Here is a 23,607-nt window from a genome sequence, read left to right as displayed (position 1 = left end):
CTGTCCGCTAGACTCAAGTCCGACCGAAAAGTCCGCTCATCTGTATGCTAGTCCGACGGACTAAAACCGACGCTAGGGCAGCTTTTGGCTACTGGCTATGAACTTCCTTGTTTTGTCCGGTTGTACATCATCACGTACAAATCCGTCGGACTTTGGTTGATCGTGTGTAGGCAAGTCAGTTCATTCGGAAAGTCCATCGTAAAGTCCATCAAAGTCTGCAGGACAAAGTCTGCCGTAAAGTCCGCTCATGTGTACGTGGCATTAGTGTTACAAGGTCTCAGGTGTGAATGGGGAGCAGGTGTGTTAAATTTTGTGTTATCGCTCTCACTCTCTTATACTGGTCACTGGAAGTTCAACATGGCACCTCATGGCAAAGAACTTTCTGAGGATCTGAAAAAAAGAAGTGTTTCTCTACATAAAGATGGCCTAGGCTATAAGAAGATTGCCAAGACCCTGAAACTGAGCTGCAGCACGGTGGCCAAGACCATACAGTGGTTTACCAGGACAGATTCCACTCAGAACAGGCCTCGCCAAGGTCAACCAAACAAGTAGAGTGCATATGCTCAGGGTCATATCCAGATGTTGTCTTCGGGAAATAGACATATGAATGCTACCAGCATTGCTGCAGAGGTTGACGGGGTGGGGGTGGGGGGTTAGCCTGTCAGTGTTCAGACCATATACCGCACACTGAATCAAATTGGTCTGCATGGCTGTTGTCCCAGAAGGAAGCCTCTTCTAAAGATGATGCACAAGAAAGCCCGCAAACAGTTTGCTGAAGACAAGCAGACTAAGGACATGGATTACTGGAACCATGTCCTGTGGTCTGATGAGACCAAGATAAACTGATTTGGTTCAGATGGTGACAAGCGTGTGTTGCAGCAACCAGGTGAGGAGTACAAAGACAAGTTGGTCCTGCCTACAGTCAAGCATGGTGATTGGTGTGTCATGGTTTGGGGCTGCACAAGTGCTGCCGGCGCTGGGGAGCTACAGTTTATTGAGGGAAACATGAATGCCAACATGTACTGTGACATACTGAAGCAGAACATGATCCCCTCCCTTTGGAGACGGGCCACAGGACAGTATTCCAACATGATAACGACCCCAAACACACCTCCTAGATGGCCACTGCCTTGCTAAAGAAGCTGAGGGTAAAGGCGATGGACTGGCCAAGCACGTCTCCAGACCCAAACCCTATAAAGCATCTGTGGGGCATCCTCAAAGGAAAGGTGGAGGAGCACAAGTTCTCTAACATCCACCAGCTCCGTGATGTCATCATGGAGGAGTGGAAGAGGACTCCAGTGGCAACCTGTGAAGCTCTGGTGAACTCCATGCCCAAGAGGGTTAAGTCAGTGCTGGAAAATAATGGTGGCCATACAAAATATTGACATTTTGGGCCCATTTTGGACATTTTCACTTAGGAGTGTAATCACTTTTGTTGCCAGCAGTTTAGACATTAATGGCTGTTTGAGTTATTTTGAGGGTATAGCAAATTTACACCGTTATACAGCAAATTTACACTGTTATACAAGCTGTTCACTCACTACTTTACATTGTAGCAAAGTGTCATTTCTTCAGTGTTGTCACATGAAAAGATATCATAAAATATTTACAAAATTGTGAGGGGTGTACTCACTTTTGTCAGATACTGTATATCTTGGTTTTCTCATTACTTGCAATATAATGTTGAGTTCACTAAAACTATCCAATTGCTAAGTGGGAGAAGGATTTGGGAAAGGAGTTTTCACATACAAAGCGGCAACATGCACAATCATTTTAATGTTACGCATTGTGTCGATCATTGGGACAATGCCCTTATAATTCTATATAGAGGATATATGACTACCTTTAAATTTTCTAAGCTATTCCCAGATGCTTCACCACTTTGCTGGAGGCACTGTGGGAGAGTAAGTAGCTTACTCCATATCTTATGGGAGTGTAAAGCTTTCCGTAGCTTCTGGCATGCAGTGTTTTCACTTATAGCTCAAGTGACAGGCATTCTCATCACTCCATCCCTGCATCTAGCATTAGTAAGTTTGTCCATAGACACATACCCAGTTCAATTTTGGACAGTAATTTCACACATTTTAAAAGCGGCTTGCTTAACAATTACAAATAACTGGAGATCAACTAAAGCCCTTAATGTTTTCAAGGTAATCCCCAGAGAAAATGTCAATTTTGCCTATGAGAAATTCCTTACATATTATATATTTTACATTAAATGGAAAACATGGGATCAGATATTTAAAGTCTCAAGGCTGTACAGCTGGAAACGGCTCACCTCAACATAACTAAGCACAATGTGTGTAGCATACTGGTTCTTGTTACAACTGTATGTTTTCTTAGTTATTTTCTATACCTTTCACATTCTTTCCTATATCATTTACAAAATCCAAACTTGCATTTTACATATACTATACGGATACTCATGGATAGTGGTACATTCAGGAAAAAATGTATTATTCTTGTGGGCTTAATTATTGCTTTATAACAGGGGTGCTGAATTTAAATTCAAAGAGGTCCGGTCTATAACCTTATCTTTCAAATCAAATTTTTGTTTTATAACTCAGGTCCTTCACATCACAGCGCCGCCACCTTACCCCCTCCTTCACATCACAGCACCCTTTACATTAGTGTCTTCAGTCCCCTCATTCAAATCACAGCCCCCCCTTTCACATCAGAGTCCTCTCTCCTCACATCACAGCCCCGCTCACATCACAACCCCCCCAACATCACAGTCCCTCCCTTTCACCTCAGAGCCCCCCCTATTCACATCAAAGCCCCCCAACATCACAATCCCCCTTGCAATCACAACCCTCCACATCACAGCTCCCCTTCCTCACACCACAGCCCCCCCCCCCATAGCACTACTCCCCCTTCACATCAAAGTCCCCCTCTCACATACCTTCCCCGCCCCCCCCTTTACATCACAGCCCCCTTTACATTAATGTCTTCAGTCCCCTCTTTCAAATCACAGACCCCCCTTCATACCAGAGCCCCCTCTCCTTACATCACAGCCCCATCTTACAACACAGTCCCCCTCTTTCACATCACAGCCCACCCCCCCTCCCCCAATATCAATGCTCCCACCAAAGATAGTGCTTCCTCGCAATTACAGCTCTTTCCCGTTCACTGACCTTAACACAGCATGGCAGAGAGCGGAAGGCACAGCAGGTTGGATTCCTCTTCTGTATATGTATTTGTCTGCTTGCCGCCACTGCTGCTGTTGCTGTTATACTCGCTGCAAGGAAGAGGGCGGGAAATGGCAGGTCTACATGAGGTGCGGCCGCGGCTCAGACAGGACTGTCACTCGGTCTGCGTCTGGACCGAGGTCTGCCATTTAGTGACACCTGCTCTGTAATAGTTATATATTTTGATGATAGCTTAAGCTGTATGTATCCCTACCATAATAATAAATATTTGAAAGAAATGGCACAGCAGGGTTGTCACCCTGTGAACAGGGTAGTTTACAAAGCCATGTAGTTTTAGTTGGTCTTTAAAGTGATTTTAAAGGCACTTTTTCTAAAATATGCTGGCAGGCAGGGTGTTTATGACAGAAGAGACCTTATTGCTATCAGTTGCACAGGAATGGACTGTCTACTCTTCATTCCCCCAGAATCTTGACAGAATTATAGTGACATCATGCCCTGTTACAGTGCCTTGAAAAAGTATTTATACACTTTGAAATTCTTCACATTTTGTCATGTTACAAACAAAAACGTAAATGTATTTTATTGGCATTTTATGTTATAGACCATCACAAAGCGGCACATAATCGTGAAGTGGAAGGAAAATGATAAATGGTTTTCAACGTTTTTTTTACAAATAAATATGTGAAGAGTGTGAGAGTGTCACATCTATAGAGTGACGTTTTTGCCCATTCTTCTTTGCAAGATAGCTCAAGCTCTGTCAGATTGGATGGAAAGCATCTGTGAACAACAATTTTCTAGTCTTGCGACAGAATTTCAATTAGGTCTGGACTTTGACTGGGCCATTCTAACACATGAATATACTTTGATCTAAGCTAGGGTTGTCCCGATACCGATACTAGCATACTGAGCATTTGCCCGAGTACTTGTACTCGGGCAAATGCTCCGATGCCTAATTGGGCAGTCAGGGGTGCTCCTGTCCCCCTCCATGTTTCGCTTCTGTCCCCCTCCATGTACCGATCCGGTCCCCTGCCGTGCTCTGCTCCTGTCCCCCTCCATATACCGCTCATGTCCCCTTCCGTGCTCCGCTCTTGTCCCCCACATTGCTCTGCTCCTGTCCCCCTCCATGTACCGCTCTGGTCCCCCTCCATGTACCGTTCCGGTCCCCCTCCATGCTCCTCCACCCCCTCTGTCCTCGATCTGTCAGGATGGAACCCTTTTCCGAATGAACAGTCAGTGATCACTGACTGTCCATTCATAACTGAGCACAGCAACTGTGTTACAATGTCTCAGTTTGTGAATGGAGAGGAGCCTCTGTCTCCTTTCAATTCATCTTCAGTGCAGATGAGGCTGCAGAGAAAGTTACTGGGGAATCTGTGCCCTTAGTTCCTTTCTCTGTGTCACGGTACTACTTACAGTGAGCCCACAGCAGGTGACATGGGATCCCCCAGGGTGTGGAGTCTAAGGGCCAGCTGGTATTCTGCCAGGGACCCCCTCACGAGGGTTTGGGCTTAGCTGCATGCTGACCCCAGGTCACGACCCCCGGGTTCACCCTACTCGCTAGGGAAGTACCAGGAGACACTGTCAGACAAGGATGGATGGATGGATGAAGCAAAAAGGAGAGCCGGATAGCGATCCAAGGTCAGGGTGGGCTGCAGACAACATAATCAGAACAAGCCGAGTCGGTACATAAGTGATCAGTTCACGAGAGGTCAGGTTTAAGGCAGGTTACACAAAGGTAGCTCCGAAACAAATGTTGCTCATGCAACCAGTAGCTGGTTTGAAAGGGATTTAAATAGGGAAGCACATGAGGGGCTGGACAGGAAGTAGCAGGAAGGAATCGTATATTAGGCCACAGGTGTGGCCGATGACACCCATAGCTGCAGAGTGCACAGAGCAGAACACAAACTAGTGGAACAACAGGTGCCAGCCGGCCTACAGCAGTAAAGGTGAGACACAGATCAGCTCTGCAGCTGATCTATGACAGTACCCCCCCTCTTAAGGGTTCCCCTACACGTCTGGGGGCTGGCTTGGAGGGAAATCTCCGATGGAATCTGGTCACCAAACGTGGGGCTGAGGCATCGGTGGCAGGAACCCAAGACCTCTCCTCCGGACCATAGCCCTTCCAATTGATGAGATAGAGTAGCCTCCCCGGGAGTACTTGGAGTCCAATATTTCTTTAATCTCATACTGATCCGAGGTATCAGTCACAGGAGCGGGGTGAGAAGAAGGGCGAGAGAAGCGATTGAGGACCAGTGGCCTGAGCAGGGAGATATGGAAGGCATTGGGTATCCTGAGATGAGAGGGCAAACGGAGCTTGAAAGCAACTAGATTGATCTGGTGGAGAATGGGAAATGGACCAATGAAGCGAGGGGCAAATTTCATTGAGGGCAACCAGAGTCGGATGTGCTTGGTAGAGAGCCAAACTCTATCACCAGGCAGGAACTTAGGAGCCGGATGGCGATGACGATCTGCTGCCGTTTTATGCCTGGAAGCAGCTAGATGAAGATTCACAGAGACTTCTTTCCAGATAGAGTTGAGGGACCTTTGGGTCTCAGCTGCTACTGGTACAAGAGGTCAAATGGGAACAGGAAAGGGAACAGATGGATGCTGCCTGTAAACAGTGAAGAAGGGAGATTTTCCAGAACTGGCATTGGAGTGATGGTTTAAGGCAAACTCTGCCCAGGGCAAAAGGTCTACCCAGTCATCTTGATGGGCTGAGATGAAGGCACGGAGAAAACGTTCTACATTTTGATTGACACGTTCCATTTGCCCATTGGACTGGGGATGAAAGGCAGATGAAAAATCCAATTTAATCCCAAAGGAGCTGGCCAAGGCTCTCCAAAACCGAGCAGTAAATTGAACTCCTCTGTCAGAGACGATATGAGAAGGCATCCCATGAAGGCGAAAAATCTCCTTAATGAAAGTTGTGGCAAGACTGGGAGCAGAAGGTAGACCTGGGAGAGGAATCAAGTGACACATTTTGGAGAACCGATCCACCACTACCCAGATGACTGTAGAACCTGTTGAGGGAGGCGGATCTGAGATAAAATCCATGGAAATACAATGCCAAGGTATATCGAGCACTGGTAAGGGCAACAGCAAGCCAGCAGGGGCAGACGTGGAAGATTTGGATAGTACACAAACCGTACAAGCTTGAACGTATTCCTTGACATCCTTACGAAGCCCTCTTTTTCGCCCGCTTAAATTTTAAAATTACTTTTCGTCCAGGTGCCAAAAACCTTTGTGCCGATGCCTTGTCCAGGTCATTTGATGTCAATGATTCCCATTATAAAAAATATTTTACAGCACACACATTCAAGAATGACATTTCCAGCAAGGCCAGTTAAAAACACCTGAACATATTCAAAAAATACGGGGGTTTGGTCACACTATATGGTCATATAGTGCTAAGCCCACTTACTGTGACAAAGTACCCCGAATTAGTGGGTCCTACTCTAGTAATAGAATGGAAGATCCTTTGTCTCAACCATGGGAGCTGAACTTCTCTATGTGGGAGAACTGAAGGGGATACATCCTATGCACTGGTGGCCACTAAATAAGAGGTAATGAGGAGGGGGGAGGGGTGCTCCAGCCCAAAAAACCTGGTTAAGGTCTATTACAATATACAAAAACATATTTGGGGGGCACACCCTACAATGCGTTCAGCTCCCATGGTTGAGACAAAGGATCTTCCATTCTATTACTAGAGTAGGACCCACTAATTCAGGGTACTTTGTTGCAGTAAGTGGGCTTAGCACTATATGAATATGTTCAGGTGTTTTTAACTAGCCTTGCAGGAAATGTCATTCTTGAATGTGGGCGCTGTAAAATATCTTGTACTGTTTGTAGGTCTTATAGCAGCACCATCTTGAATTTAGACGCATTGTAGACCCCTGTAGTCGATGCAAGGACGGAGTGAACCATCTTTTTTCGCTACAAATAGGAACCCGGCTCCGGCAGGTGAGTTAGATTTCCTGATGAAACCCTTTTGCAGGTTTTCCCGAATGTATTTAGACATGGCTTGTGTCTTGGGGATAGATAGAGGGTAGACTCGGCCTCGGGGAGGAGAGGTCCCAGGTAACAGATCAATGGAGCAGTCAAAATATCTGTGAGAGGGAAGGCGATCAGCGGACTTTTTGCAGAAAACATCTCGGAAGGACTGATATTGGGTAGGCAACATTGGAGTTGTGGAGGTCTCAGCCAGAGGAATGGAAGGAGGAGGTAGCACCTTGGAAATACATCGTTGATGACACGGAGAACCCCAAGCCAATACTTGTCCAGAATTCCAGTCAAGATGCAGGGAGTATTTCTGCAACCATGGAAGGCCCAGGATGATGGGACTGGAGGATTTAGGCAGAATTAGGAAAGAGATCTCCTCACCATGCAAAACCCCAATGCGTAACTCAATAGGATGGGTTTTAAAGCGGATGGGACTCATAGGCAAGAAGGAGCCATCTACTGCGGTCACGGAGAGGGGTATAGCCAAGGCAACAAAGGCAATGCCCAACTCGGAAGCTAAAGATTGTTCAATGAAATTTCCGGCAGCACCAGAGTCCATGTATGCAGAGAGTTGATAGGCATTTTGAGCCCAGTGGAGAGTCACGGGAAGGGTGAAACGAGCGAAGCGAACAAAATTAACGGATCGGTCTAGATCACCTCCCTCCAAGTGAGCTAGACCCTGGAGTTTCCCAGACGGACTGGACAGGAGTTCAAAAGATGTCCTTTATCGCCAGAGTAAAGGCACAATCCCATGCGTCGGGCACGTTCCTCAGGAGTGAGGCGGGTTCGCCCAAGCTGCATAGGTTCTTCCAACATGTGAGAGGTTGAAGACAGAGAGGATTCCACAGGTCTTTGGACTACCTGTGTTGGACGGCCAGCAGGGGGATGACTGGTTCTGGATTTCTCCAGGGCCCGCTCCTGGAAGCGAACGTCTATTTCAATGCTTAATGCGATTAAGTCATCCAATGTGGTAGGAATGGTGCGTCCAACGAGTTCATCCTTGACACGCTCAGATAGGCCTTGCCAGAAGGTAGCAGTAAGGGCCTCATTATTCCATTTGAGTTCAGCGGCCAGCGTACGGAATTGAAATGTGTATTGGCCGACTGTCATTCCTTGCTGACGAAGACGAAGGAGGGCCCCAGCAGCCGAAGACACTCTGCCGGGCTCATCAAAAGTTTTCCGGAATGCATCCAAAAAGAGCTGGAGGTCGGAGGTGATAGATTCGTGTGATTCCAGAGTGGGGAGGCCCAAGCTAAAGCATCACCGGAGAGGAGAGAGATGATATATGCGACTTTGGTGCAATCAGTTGGAAAATGGTGGCTGGAAAGTTCAAAGTGGATGGAACACTGATTAATGAAGCCCCGACAAGCCTTAGGGTCGCCAGAAAAACGAGGTCTCGATGGCAGATGCAGGCAGGGATTGCCAGGTGTAGCGGGTAACATGGGAGCAGCTGAAGCAGAAGCAGGAACGGGAGGAGCTGAAGTTGCAGCGAGTTGCAAACGATCCAGACGGGAGGCAAGATCCTGAAGAACCAGCATTATTTTCTCTTGATTTGCTGGCTGGGAGTTAAGTCTCTGAACTAGATGTTGCATGTGATCCTCGGCCAGTGGCCGATTCTCAGAGGCGCTCATGGCTTGAGCAAACTGTCACGGTACTACTTACAGTGAGCCCACAGGCGAGCAGGTGACACGGGATCCCCCAGGGCGTGGAGTCTAAGGGCCAGCCGGTATTCTGCCAGGGACCCCTTCACGAGAGTTTGGGCTTAGCTGCGTGCTAATCCTAGGTCACCCTACTCGCTAGGGAAGTACCAGGAGACACTGTCAGACAAGGATGGATCGATGAAGCAAAAGGAGAGCCGGATAGCGAGCCAAGGTCAGGGCGGGCCGCAGACAACGTAATCAGAACAAGCCGAGTCGGTACACGAGAGATCAGTTCACGAGAGATCAGGTTTAAGGCAGGTTTCACGAAGGGAGCTCCAAAACAAATGTTGCTCAAGCAACCAGTAGCTGGTTTGAAAGGGATTTAGATAAGGAAGCACATGAGGGGCTGGACAGGAAGTAGCAGGAAGGAATCATATATTAGGCAACAGGTGTGGCCGGCGACACCCATAGCTGCAGAGTGCACAGAGCAGAACACCAGCTGTGGAACAACAGGTGCCAGCCAGCCTACAGCAGTAAAGGTGAGACACAGATCAGCTCCGCGGCTGATCTGTGACACTCTGTCTCAAAGGGGAAATGTATAAGATATTAACAGTATTATGCAGCGCTAAGGACAGCCAATAAATGAAAATACAAAAATTATTAATAATTATTAAATCATAATATCATAATTAATAACCGTGAAAAATCACCAAAATTATTTATAACCACTATTGGATAAGTGTATAAAATGAATAGTGTCAAATAAACCAAAAAGAATACATAAAAAGTCCCATCACAAATAGTGCTAATAAAAAAAAAAAACAAAAATAAAGTTCATAAACGTAAAAAGGAAGAAAAGCTGATCCAAAATCCGTGATAAAGGAGCAGCACCTCCTCTCTGCTAAAGAGACCTCGCCATGTCCACCTAGATGGAGATCCTGACCAGCACAGGAACTTCCAGGTGCATACAATGACTAATTTCCAGAGTTTTCAGAGCATTAGTACCTGATTTTTGACGCTGACGTCACTACGCTGTTCCTCTTTGCTGAATTGGATGGGAAGTGTATGCACAGCGGGAAGCCTGCGGAGACGCTTTAACACTGAGATTACTCTGACACTTGTCTATTGGAACCTTTTGTAAGTGCATCTTTTTATTCATTAAATATTATTGATTGGAACGATTACACTATGGGAGCCTTTCTTGCTTTTATTTCCGGAGCCATACAGCCTCAGCCACAGACCCAGATGCTGGTATAGGTTATTGGGAAACCTGTAATCTCCCATACGCCTGGATAGACCTTTGTTGGTCTTTTGAGTCGGTAAGGAGCCTCATATCCACTTGGGTGTATTAACTGCTTGGGAGATTGGATTTCCTTTATCACGGATTTTGGATCAGCTTTTCTTCCTTTTTACGTTTATGAACTTTATTTTTGGTTTTTTTTTATTAGCACTACTGTGATGGGACTTTTTATGTATTCTTTTTGGTTTATTTGACACTATTAATTTTATACACTTATCCAATAGTGGTTATAAATAATTTTGGTGATTTTTCACGGTTATTAATTATGATATTATGATTTAATAATTATTAATAATTTTTGTATTTTCATTTATTGGCTGTCCTTAGCGCTGCATAATACTGTTACTATTATCTGGAGTACGTGTCTGACTCTTTTATGCTGGCTGCTTTGGTAATTTGGGTTAAAAACTTTGTGTTTCACTAATATGTTTTTTAGTCTGTAAGGATTAACCCCTTATAGTTACCAATCATTTATTGGGTTTCTAGCGCAACGTTAGCCCTTTTTGGGTTTTTTATATATATAAATGTATAAGATATAACTTTTGCGCAAACCAATCAATATACGCCAATTGTGTTTTTTTTTTACCATGAATATGTAGAAGAATACATATCGGCCTAAACTGAGGAATTTTTTTTTTAAATTGGGATATTTATTATAGCAAAAAGTAAAAGATATTGTGTTTTTTTTCAAAGTTGTCACTCTTCTTTTGTTTATAGCGCAAAAAATAAATACTGCAGAGGTGATCAAATACCACCAAAAGAAAGCTCTATTTGTGGGAAGAAAAAGGACATCCAATTTGTTTGGGTACAGCATCTCACGACCACGCAATTGTCAGTTAAAGCGACGCAATGCCGAATAGCAAAAAATGCTCTCACTAAGGGGGTAAAAGCTTCCGGGGCTGAAGTGGTTAAGGATAGGAGCATTTATTTCAGCTTTAAGGGCTCATTTACACTTGCTTAGGCTTCAACAAGGCTTTGGACAGGCTTTGTTAAAGCTCTCTGAACGCTAGTCAAAGCTCCTGTCACTTAATTAAATGGTTAGCTTACAGTGCTGTTTACACCTTGCTTTTGCTTTGCTTTGCTTCAGCTTTCCTTCCAAAAATATACCCCATGTTGCTTTAGTGGTGCTTTATAGCGTCTTCAAAGCCTCCATAGAAGTCTATGGCAAAGCTTGCTTGAAGCCCCACTGAAGCCCCACTGAAGCCCCACCGAAGCCCCACGAAGCCTCACTAAAGCCTCATCGAAGCCCCACGAAAGGCTCATCGAAGCCCCACTAAAGCACCAAGCAAAAGCAAGGTGTAAACAGGACTGTAAGATAACCATTTTATTTAGTGACAGGAGCTTTGACTGGCGTTCAGAGAGCTTTAACAAAGCCTGTCTGAAGCCTTGTTTTGAAGCAAGTGTCAACTAGACCTTAAAGTGGTGTTCCAGCCGAAATTATACTTTTTAAATAAAAATACCCCTATAATACACAAGCTTAATGTATTCTAGTAAAGTTAGTCTGTAAACTAAGGTCTGTTTTGTTAGTTTATAGCAGTAGTTTGTTATTTTATTAACTTATAGCAGGCCGTGGCCATCTTAACCACTTGAGCCCCGGACCATTATGCTGCCTAAGGACCAGAGGTCTTTTTCCAATTTGGCACTGCATCGCTTTAACTGCTAATTGCGCGGTCATGCAATGCTGTACCCAAACAAAATTTGCGTTCTTTTCTTCCTACAAATAGAGCTTTCTTTTGATGGTACTTGATCACCTCTGCAGTTTTTATTTTTTGCGCTATAAACGGAAAAAGACCGAAAATTTTGAAAAAAAATGATATTTTCTACTTTTTGTTATAAAAAAAATCCAATAAACTAAATTTTAGTCATACATTTAGGCCAAAATGTATTCGGCCACATGTCTTTGGTAAAAAAAATGTCAATAAGCGTATATTTATTGGTTTGCGCAAAAGTTATAGCGTCTACAAACTAGGGTACATTTTCTGTAATTTACACAGCTTTTAGTTTATGACTGCCTATGTCATTTCTTGAGGTGCTAAAATGGAAGGGCAGTACAAACCCCCCCCCCAAATGACCCCATTTTGGAAAGTAGACACCCCAAGGAAATTGCTGAGAGGCATGTTGAACCCATTGAATATTTATTTTTTTTGTCCCAAGTGATTGAATAATGACAAAAAAAAAAAAATATTTACAAAAAGTTGTCACTAAATGATATATTGCTCACACAGGCCATGGGCCTATGTGGAATTGCACCCCAAAATACATTCAGCTGCTTCTCCTGAGTATGGGGATACCACATGTGTGAGACTTTTTGGGAGCTTAGCCGCGTACGGGGCCCCGAAAACCAAGCACCGCCTTCAGGATTTCTAAGGGTGTAAATTTTTGATTTCACACTTCACTGCCTATCACAGTTTCGGAGGTCATGGAATGTCCAGGTGGCACAAAACCCCCCCAAATGACCCCATTTTGGAAAGTAGACACCCCAAGCTATTTGCTGAGAGGTATATTGAGTCCATGGAATATTTAATATTTTGACACAAGTTGCGGGAAAGTGACACTTTTTTTTTTTTTTTTTTTTTGCACAAAGTTGTCACTAAATGATATATTGCTCACACAGGCCATGGGCATATGTGGAATTGCACCCCAAAATACATTTAGCTGCTTCTCCTGAGTATGGGGATACCACATGTGTGGGACTTTTTGGGAGCCTAGCCGCGTACGGGGCCCCGAAAACCAAGCACCGCCTTCAGGATTTCTAAGGGTGAAAATTTTTGATTTCACTCTTCACTGCCTATCACAGTTTCGGAGGCCATGGAATGCCCAGGTGGCACAAAACCCCCCCAAATGACCCCATTTTGGAAAGTAGACACCCCAAGCTATTTGCTGAGAGGCATGGTGAGTATTTTGCAGCTCTCATTTGTTTTTGAAAATGAAGAAAGACAAGAAAAAACTTTTTTTTTTTTCTTTTTTCAATTTTCAAAACTTTGTGACAAAAAGTGAGGTCTGCAAAATACTCACTATACCTCTCAGCAAATAGCTTTGAGTGTCTACTTTCCAAAATGGGGTCACGAAACTGTGATAGGCAGTGAAGAGTGAAATCAAAAATTCACGCCCTTAGAAAGCCTGAAGGCGGTGCTTGGTTTTCGGGGTCCCATACGTGGCTAGGCTCCCAAAAAGTCTCACACATGTGGTATCCCCGTACTCAGGAGAAGCAGCAGAATGTATTTTGGGGTGTAATTTCACATATTCCCATGGCATGTTTGAGCAATATATCATTTAGTGACAACTTTGTGCAAAAAAAAAAAAAAAATGTGTCTCTTTCCCGCAACTTGTGTCGCAATATAAAATATTCCATGGACTCGACATGCCTCTCAGCAAATAGCTTGGGGTGTCTACTTTCCAAAATAGGGTCATTTGGGGGGGTTTTGAACTGTCCTGGCATTTTATGCACAACATTTAGAAGCTTATGTCACACATCACTCACTCTTCTAACCACTTGAAGACAAAGCCCTTTCTGACACTCATTGTTTACATGAAAAAGTTTTTTTTTTTTGCAAAAAAATTACTTTGAACCCCCAAACATTATATATTTTTTTAAAGCAAATGCCCTACAGATTAAAATGGTGGGTGTTTCATTTTTTTTTTTCACACAGTATTTGCGCAGCGATTTTTCAAACGCATTTTTTGGGGAAAAAACACACTTTTTTAAATTTGAATGCACTAAAACACACTATATTGCCCAAATGTTTGATGAAATAAAAAAGATGATCTTAGGCCGAGTACATGGATACCAAACATGACATGCTTTAAAATTGCGCACAAACGTGCAGTGGCAACAAAATAAATACATTTTTAAAAGCCTTTACAGGTTACCACTTTAGATTTACAGAGGAGGTCTACTGCAAAAATTACTGCCCTCGATCTGACCTTCGTGGCGATACCTCACATGCATGGTGCAATTGCTGTTTACATTTGACGACAGACCGCCGCTTGCGTTCGCCTTAGGGGTGCTTTTTTTTTTTTTTTTTTCTTTATTATTTTTTTGCTTTTTTATCTTATTTTTAAACTGTTCCTTTCATTTTTTTTTTTTTTTAATCATTTTTATTGTTATCTCAGGGAATGTAAATATCCCCTATGATAGCAATAGGTAGTGACAGGTACTCTTTTTTGAAAAAATTGGGGTCTATTAGACCCTAGATCTCTCCTCTGCTCTCAAAGCATCTGATGACACCAAGATCGGTGTGATAAAATGCTTCCCCAATTTCCCAATGGCGCTATTTACATCCGGCGAAATCTAAGTAATAAAATGCTCGTAGCTTCCGGTTTCTTAGGCCATAGAGATGTTTGGAGCCACTCTGGTCTCTGATCAGCTCTATGGTCAGCTGGCTGAATCACCGGCTGCATTCTCAGGTTCCCTGTTGAGACAGGAGAGCCAGAGAAAAACACGGAAGACGGTGGGGGGGGGGGGCATTCCCTCCCACGGCTTGTAAAAGCAGTCTAGAGGCTAATTAGCCACTAGGATTGCTTTTACATGAAAGCCGACTGCTGGCTGAAAAGAATGATACCAAGATGATACCTAAACCTGCAGGCATCATTCTGGTATAACCATTCAAAGTCGTGAATGGCGTACCTGAAGACAAAAAAATGGTTAACAATAAAGCACAGTAAACGGTAAAGTATAAAAAATTGCATACCTGAAAAGCAAACATGATAAAACATAATAACAATAAAACATTGCAGAATAGAATACAGTAAAAAAGAGCAGAACAAGAGAGAGAGAATAGAGAGAGAGAGAACAATAAAACGACAACTATTTTTTTTTATTTTATATATTTTATTTTTTTTTTTACACTTTTTTTGTAACTAACTTTTATAACGGTAACCGGTTCCAGGTTCGGGTCTCTCAAAATGCGATGGCATCTTGGGAGACCCTGTGAAAGTGTGCCTAGTCTGTGCAATGCTGTACCCTACGCTAATACTCAACTAATGAATGGTAGCGTTCAAAACACCACATCACCAATGCAAAGACCAGGATTGTCAGGACAGGAGGGACAATAATAGCGGGTGTCGCGCCTATATTCGCGCTTGCTGCAGACACGACATCTTTTTTGGGGGTTCGTTGGGTAGGGGTACTCAGGAGGACATAAAGAAAATGCCTCTCATGCAGCCGACAGCATTTGGTTGGGGATGTGAATGGGGGAAGTACGGGCGCTGCAGAAGTGGTGGGTTCTCAATTAGGATTGGCGAATGCAGCAGGAAGGGCACTATGGGCACGATGGGCCTGTGTTTGTCTTTTTGGTGGCAGCGGGACACTACTTGTGCTTGCCAGCTCACCAGCTTGAACTGCACTTATGGGACTCGCCACGTCACCAAGTGTTAATGCAGTGCTGGTTTGACTACGACCGGGGTGTACTAGGCCGCTGGCGCTTGCCAGTTCAATAAAAAGCTACCAAAAAAACTGTTAGCGATCGCAGGGATCAGGCCTGACTCTGCGAATGCTGCAGTTATGTGTTTAGTGTTTTGTAAGTGTCAGTGATCGATCGATACTGCACTTGGGTGGGCTGGGCCGGGCAGAGGGGCAAAATGCAGGTGCTAGCAGGTATCTGGGCTGATCCCGCTAACACTGCATTTTTGGTAACCCTAAACTGCTGGGGACGCCAGTATAGATCTAATCGGATCAGATATTGATCCGTTCAGATACTATACCACTAAGGGAGGTGTACGGTGCGTGCGTGCGTGGGTGTTAGCGGTACTGGCGCTAATCTGACGCTGCTTGGGGCTGGTGCTTGCCAGTTCACCAAAATACTACCAAAAAAACTGTTAGCGATCGCAGGGATCAGGCCTGACTCTGTGAACGCTGCAGTTATGCATTTAGTGTTTTGTAAGTGTCAGTGATCGATCGATACTGCACTTGGGTGGGCTGGGCTGGGCCGGGCGGAGGGGCAAAACGCAGGTGCTAGCAGGTATCTGGGCTGATCCTGCTAACACTGCGTTTTTGTGAACCCTAAACTGCTGGGGACGCTAGTATAGATCTGATCGGATCAGATACTATACCACTAAGGGAGCTGTACGGTGCGTGGGTGTTAGCGCTACTGGCGCTAACCTGACGCTGCCTGGGGCTGGTGCTTGCCAGTTCACCAAAATGCTACCAAAAAAACTGTTAGCGATCGCAGGGATCAGGCCTGACTCTGCGAACGCTGCAGTTATGCGTTTAGTGTTTTGTAAGTGACAGTGATCGATCGATACTGCACTTGGGTGGGCTGGGCCGGGCGGAGGGGCAAAACGCAGGTGCTAGCAGGTATCTGGGCTGATCCCGCTAACACCGCGTTTTTGGGAACCCTAAACTGCTGGGGACGCTAGTATAGATCTGATCGGATCAGATATTGATCCGATCAGATACTATACCACTAAGGGAGGCGTATGCTGCGTGCGTGGGTATTAGCGGTACTGGCGCTAATCTGACGCTGCCTGGGGCGACGCATATCACCGCCGGGCGATCAGGGGGCTAAACCTTTATTAATAAACGGCGGGTGCCCTGACACTATAAAAAATAAACAAACTAACCAGCGTCACCCGTAACAGTTATACGGTGATCAGTGGTGAAAGGGTTAACTAGGGGGCCATCAAGGGGTTAAAACATTTATTCGGTAGTATATGGGGGTCCCTGTCGCTATAAAACGCTGACGGCGAACCTAAATATTTAGGTCCCTAACTAGCGTCACCAGCGACACTAATACAGCGATCAGAAAAATGATCGCTTAGCGACACTGGTGACAGGGGGTGATCAAGGGGTTAAAACTTTATTAGGGGGGGTTAGGGGGGTATCCCAGACCTACAGGGGGGTAATCCTCACTGTCCTAACACTGTAACTGTCACAAACTGACACCAATGCAGTAATCAGAAAAAAAAAACCAAAAAAAAAACAAAAACTGCTGGTGTCAGTTTGTGACGGGGGGGTGATTGGGGGGGGATCGGGGGGCAATCGGGGGGGGGGGTTGGGGTGTTTTGTGTGCCCGGCATGTTTTACTGTGTGTGTGTAGTGTTGTGCACTCACATACCTGTCTTCTCTCCTCGGGCCGGAACGGAAATTACCGAGCCGAGGAGAGATGACATCATTTCCTTTGCTGCTGTTTAGCATACAGCAACAAAGGAATGATGTGATTGGCCGGCGGCGATCGCGAGGGGGGGGCCACGAACGGATGGCCTCCCCCTCATCTCCGATCGCCGTGGGACAAAAGACGACCGCCTCGGGCACCGGGGGGGGGGTCCGATTGGACCCCCCACCCGCGGAAGGAAAAACACGTATATGTATGTGATTTTGCCTGTCCGTGCCACCTTGCCGACGTACATCGGCGTGAGGCGGTCGTCAAGTGGTTAAGTGTGGGCATCTGAAGCCAGACTGTATTTCTTCCTGCATCTCATCCTTGCAGATCTCGCACATGCTCAGTGCAGCACAAGCAGTTTAATAGGTTTCAGGTCTGGTTTCCATAGCAACGGCAGTATCAGAGGAAGTTGCCGCCCCTTCCCAGAAGGCATTGCAAACAGGAAATGATGCGATGGGCCACGGCCAGGGAGGTGGAAGTGAAAAATGAATACAGCAGATATACAGTAGGTGCTGAGAAAAAAAAAATATCCAATTCGTTTACAGTGCACAGTTTAGTGAGGGATGCTGAAGAGTTGTAAAAGTGGGTGGAACTCCACTTTAAGGATAGGAGGGTTTAATTCCGCTTTAAGGCTGTCAGCAGATTGGCCTCTACAAACTCAGCAGTGCCCAAAAATGGGGTGCAACTTAGCATGTGCAGATCAGGGTGATACAGTGTATTACTGGAATTTACACAATTACCTATATTAAATGTTTTACATAGTAATACCTGCAAAAGGGGCCAGCCTGAAGTGATCTAGCAGGACTTCATTTTCTGATTAAACTTCCACTTTAACCACCTCAATACAGGGCACTTTCACCCCCTTCCTGCCCAAGCCATTTTTCAGTTTTCAGCGCTGTCGCAATTTGAATGACAATTGCGCGGTCATGTTACACTGCACCCTAATGAAATTGTTATCATTTTTTCCCCACAAATAGAGCTTTCTTTTGGTGGTATTTGATCACCTCTGCGGTTTTTATTTATTGCGCTATAAACAAAAGAAGAGGGACAATTTTGAAAAAACACAATATTTTTTACTTTTTACTATAATAAATATCCAATTTTTTTTTTTTAAACAAATTTTTTCCTCAGTTTAGGCCATTATGTATTCTTCTACATATTTTTGGTAAAAAAAAATTGCGATAAGCGTATATTGATTGGTTTGCGCAAAAGTTATAGCGTCTACAAAATAGGGGATAGATTTATAGCATTTTTATTATTTATTTATTTTTTACTAGTAATGGCGGCGATCTGCAATTTTTATTGTGACTGCGATATTGCGGCGGACACATCGGACACTTTTGACACATTTTTGGGACCATTCACATTTATACAGCGATCAATGCTATAAAATTGCATTGATTACTGTGTAAATGTGACTGGCAGGGAAGGGGTTAACACTAGGGGGCGCTCGAGGGGTTAATGTATTACCTAAGGAGGTGATTCTAACTGTGGGGGGAGGGGACTGACTGGGGGAGGTGACCGATCGCTGTCCCTATGTACAAGGGACATGCCATCGGTTTCCTCTCCTCTCTGACAGGACGTGGATCTGTGTTTACATGCACAGATCCACGCTCCTGCTCTGTTACCCGGCAATCGCGGGTGCCCGGCGGACATCGCGGCCGCCGGGCACGCGCACCGGGTCCCGAGCGACGCAGCGGCGGCGCGCGCGCGCCCCCTTGTGGCTCGGGAAGGCGAGGACGTCATATGATGTCCTCCCAGAACAATAGAAGCCTCGTCCAGCCGTCATATGACGGTGGGCGGTGGTTTAGCGGTTAAAGTGGTGTTCCGGCCGAAATTATACTTTTTAAATAAAAAATACCCCTATAATACACAAGCTTAATGTATTCTAGTAAAGTTAGTCTGTAAACTAAGGTCTGTTTTGTTAGTTTATAGCAGTAGTTTGTAATTTTATAAACTTACAGCAGGCCGTGGCCATCTTAAGTGTGGGCATCTGAAGCCAGACTGTATTTCTTCCTGGATCTCATCCTTGCAGATCTCGCACATGCTCAGTGCAGCACAAGCAGTGTAACAGCTTTCAGGTCAGGTTTCCATAGCAATTGCAGTTTCAGAGGAAGTTGTCGCCCCTTCCCAGAAGGCATTGCAGACAGGAAATGATGCGATGGGCCGCGGCCAGGGAGGAGGAAGTGAAAAATGAATACAGCAGATATACAGTAGGTGCTGAGAAAAAAAAATAAAAAATATCCAATTTGTTTACAGTGCACAGTTTAGTGAGGGATGCTGAAGAGTTGTAAAAGTGGGTGGAACTCCACTTTAAGATACAAGTCCAAAGTCTCACAAAACTCTCTGTTATGGAAGTTAAAACAGAACTAAACCAACTGATCGATTCAAGGCATGGCGTAATCATAACTGTCACCCTTGCTTGTACTCTCAACCAAACTGTCAAGCCATCAAATGACCGGTGTCATAATTGATTACATATGCAGCACCATGGCAACAACATATCAAACAGAGGCTAAGATGGCAGCTTCCTTGGCTGTAAAGGATAGGAGGGTTTAGTTTTGCGTGACTGTGGTAAAACACTGGTGAGGTTCTGCTTTAAATGGAAAGAATTTATTTCTAGAACCTTTTTAATCCTAACTGTTATTATCATTATTATATCTAAATAGACTGGGACTTTTTTTACTTTTTACAATATTTATAAAAACTGCACAAAAGGAAGCAACATGGTGTGACGGAAACCACGCGAATACTCTGAAGATTTATTTTAAGCTGTGAATGAGTCATTTCTTCCAGAGTCACACTGGGGTTCTCAGTACATATACACTTGATTCTTCCTCAGCTAATTCTCAAAGGATGCTTTCCTATAAGCTGTAGAACAGTGACAATGCCTTTGTTGATAAATTGGCTGCACCTTGCCATGGGCTACATTGTAAGCATTGCGCCATCAAAGTTAAACTATGAAAAAAATTTAAAAAAATTACATGTATGCTGAAATCCGACCCTAGCAGTAGCAACCAGTTTTTGGTTTTCTGAGTCTCCCCTGCAACATAGTTTTATTACGTGTTGATCCTGCCAGTGAATCCATTTTTCCCTTTCCTCTTAAAGAATAACAGTGCTGTTTGTTCTCCATGGAAACCCCACAGCAGCATTGTCACCCAGTGGACAGAGTAGTCATAGATGGACAGGTAGTTTTACATACACTTTAACCCTTTCACTGCCAGGTCCGTACGTTATACATTTTGTGTGTCTATCTGACAAGCAGACTCTATTTTGTGTGTATCTCTGACAAGCAGACTCCTGCCTGTTAGAGGAAAATATTCGGGCAGCCGCCTGATTGCTTCCACAACCCCCAGTAATGGCACCCCCTCCCTCCGCTTGCTCATCTCTAGGCCTGAGACCGACATAGTGGGTGCCACCGGGTGGAGGGGAGGGAGCAGAGTGCACACACGTCTGCTCTCCTCCCCTCCTGTTGTTGACCCAGAAAGCAATGTCTTTGATCACCAGGTCCACCTCTCAGTGTCTCCAGCCAGCTTGGCTAGTAAAGAATGTAATGCAATGCAATCTGCATTGCATTACATTCTTTGGAGCACAGGGGAGACATCCAGGGTCTTTTAGGCTCAAATTGGATGCATTTGTAACCGCATCCAATTTGCATAACATGTGAATGTGACCGGCTCTCAATGGAGCCGGTTCATTTCACACATGCCTGGGGCAGCCGCAGTGTGATTTTAAAAAGGGCCTTTGCATTTTTGGGTCCGGTTCAGGTGCCAATTCAGGCAAAAATTTGCACCTGAACCAGTGAACAGAAATGCACCGGACTGCAAACTGCAGCCGGACATGTGGGAACCCAGCCTTAGACCCTGGATGTCACATTGAAAAGGGCCTGTCACTAAAAAATCATCACATAGGGAACTTTTAGTTCCCTATGTGATTAAAAAAAAAAGGTAAGTAAAAAAAAATTTTTTTTTAAATTGTAAAAAATAAGAGTTACACCCAAGCACATAAAAATGCCCCCCCAAAAATGTAATCTTCAGGCCTAAAATAATTTTTTAAGCATGAGTGCAATAACTGCAAAACGGATCCGGCAGGGAAAGGGTTAAAGTGAAACTAAACCCTCCTATCCTTTACAGCCAATGAAGCTGCTGGCAGGACCGCTAAGTATGCATGGAGAACCACACCCAAAGCTGCAGGTGGATGACTGTACAACACAATTGGTAAGAGACTGTTTCTTGTTTCCCTGCACAGATAAAACTTTGCTAAAGCTGTGATGTCCAGAGGTAGCCTGAAAATGCATTCCCTGTTCTTTTTACCCATGAGAGGGAGGAGATTTCATGACAGACTTAGGAGCGGTGAGAGGCCTTTGGCCACCATATTTGCTTTACTCCTACTCCAGGAATGCTTTCTAGGATGTATTCCCCAAAAACTCTGTTTAGAGCGCTCCAATGTAGTTTTGGGCCCCAACAGTGGCCACCAACAGTTATTTACCCCTGGCCCACGGGAGCACTTGAGCATATATATCCAATACTTAGGGCACCCTTTTAGTCAGGATTTAGGATTGGTTTCACCGGTGGGCCCCTGCAACCAGGAAATCCCTGATGATCATTTGCTAGGTGGGTGTAAGACAATGCTTTTTGCCTATCAGCAAAGTTAATAATATATTATGGCTGTGGTAACTGGATATATGTTTCTGATGTACTGCTTTAAATCCGCTTTCTAAATCTTTCCCACCGTTGATGATTGGGTAATTTCCCCCTTTTCATAATTATACTATTCCAATGATTCATTGCAGTGATATATAATACATCAACGGTAAGCCTCATTAAATATGTGGTAATACTCTAATACCCTTTACTTAGAGGCCTTAAAATGAAAAGATAACATATACAATATATATTCACAGGTATCCAATTCTGGTTGCCCTTTTTGAGATTCTGTGGCCCTTATATATCTTTTTCCAGTTTGAGCCCTACTTTGTTTGCTCATAGGACCCATATTCATTAAAGTGGATGTAAACCCAATGTCATCCTTTCTAAACTACTGCCATAGGGGTTATCTATGGATACTGCCATAGGGGTTATATAAGGATATACATGCCTCCTGCATGTATCCTTACCTGTCAAATGTCTCCCCTCTGTCTGTTATTAGACCCAAAAAACTGCATATTCTGTGGGTGGGTCTGTTGTCTGGAGCTCGGTGGGTGGAGTCGTGATGTCAGTAGACTCCCCACCCACCTCTACACTCCCCTTGTCAATATGCATTTTCGCTGTGTATTTCTAACACTGAACTTCTGCTATGATCTCTAACATCCAGTGAAAAGACAGGAAAGTAACCACATTACTTCAGCATGCCAAATCATGGTGAGGTGTGGAACAGCCAATCCTTGCAGAGCTGCTGAAGAAAGGAGTGGGGGAGGGAATTAAAAAATACTGCATGTCTCTTAGGCTAATGCATGAGATGTAAATCACCTGTCACTCACAGCAAGGGGGAGGATTTGACAAAGTTTTTCTCAGTTTGTCAAGAATTGTCTCACTGAACAATAAAAGGGGATTGCTCAGAGATGGATTAACCCTGTGTGGCAAGACTGGGCTCAAATGATAGCAAATCTTATACTCTACAGTATGATAAAAAAAAAAAAAAAAAAATCGGATTTACATCCACTTTAATTAAGATACACTGTAGACAATGAGATAATAAGCATGGATCATTACCCTCTTGCTTTGGGATACCTCTTACATATTAACTATTGTTCATTTTAGATGCACATGCGACTGTGAGCTTTGTGGAATCTGAATACGCCCCTTCATCCATCCCTCCACATGGAGGAGTTATACAGATATATATACATTTGTATATGGACCATTCATAAAACACATGAAATTGGTCCTTGACAGGATCTGTTGTGTGTTGTCCCCAACGGGGACATGGTTTCAAGGCCCATTAGGCAAGCATATATGCTTATATGTTGTTGGTTTGTACAATTTTCCTGGATGTATATGTATTTTTCAGTACTGTTGTGCTTATACAGATGTTTATTATCTTTGATAGTTATATGTTTTCTTTGTTTTGTTTATATTTTTAAAATTTTCTTTTTCAATGGTTTTAAGAGCCCTTGCACACTGGGGCGGGGGGCGGCGTCGGCGGTAAAACGCCGCTATTATTAGCGGCGTTTTACCGTCGGTATGCGGCCGCTAGCGGGGCAGTTTTACCCCCCGCTAGCGGCCGAGAAAGGGTTAAATACCACCGTAAAGCGCCTCTGCAGAGGCGCTTTGCCGGCGGTATAGTCGCGCCGTCCCATTGATTTCAATGGGAAGGAGCGGTAATGGAGCGGTATACACACCACTCCTTCACCGCTCCGAAGATGCTGCTGGCAGGACTTTTTTTACCGTCCTGCCAGCGCATCGCTCCAGTGTGCAAGC

Source organism: Aquarana catesbeiana, linkage group LG05 (assembly GCF_042186555.1).
Source record: "Aquarana catesbeiana isolate 2022-GZ linkage group LG05, ASM4218655v1, whole genome shotgun sequence".
NCBI classification, from domain to species: Eukaryota; Metazoa; Chordata; class Amphibia; order Anura; family Ranidae; genus Aquarana; species Aquarana catesbeiana.
This window is presented reverse-complemented; position numbering follows the sequence as displayed.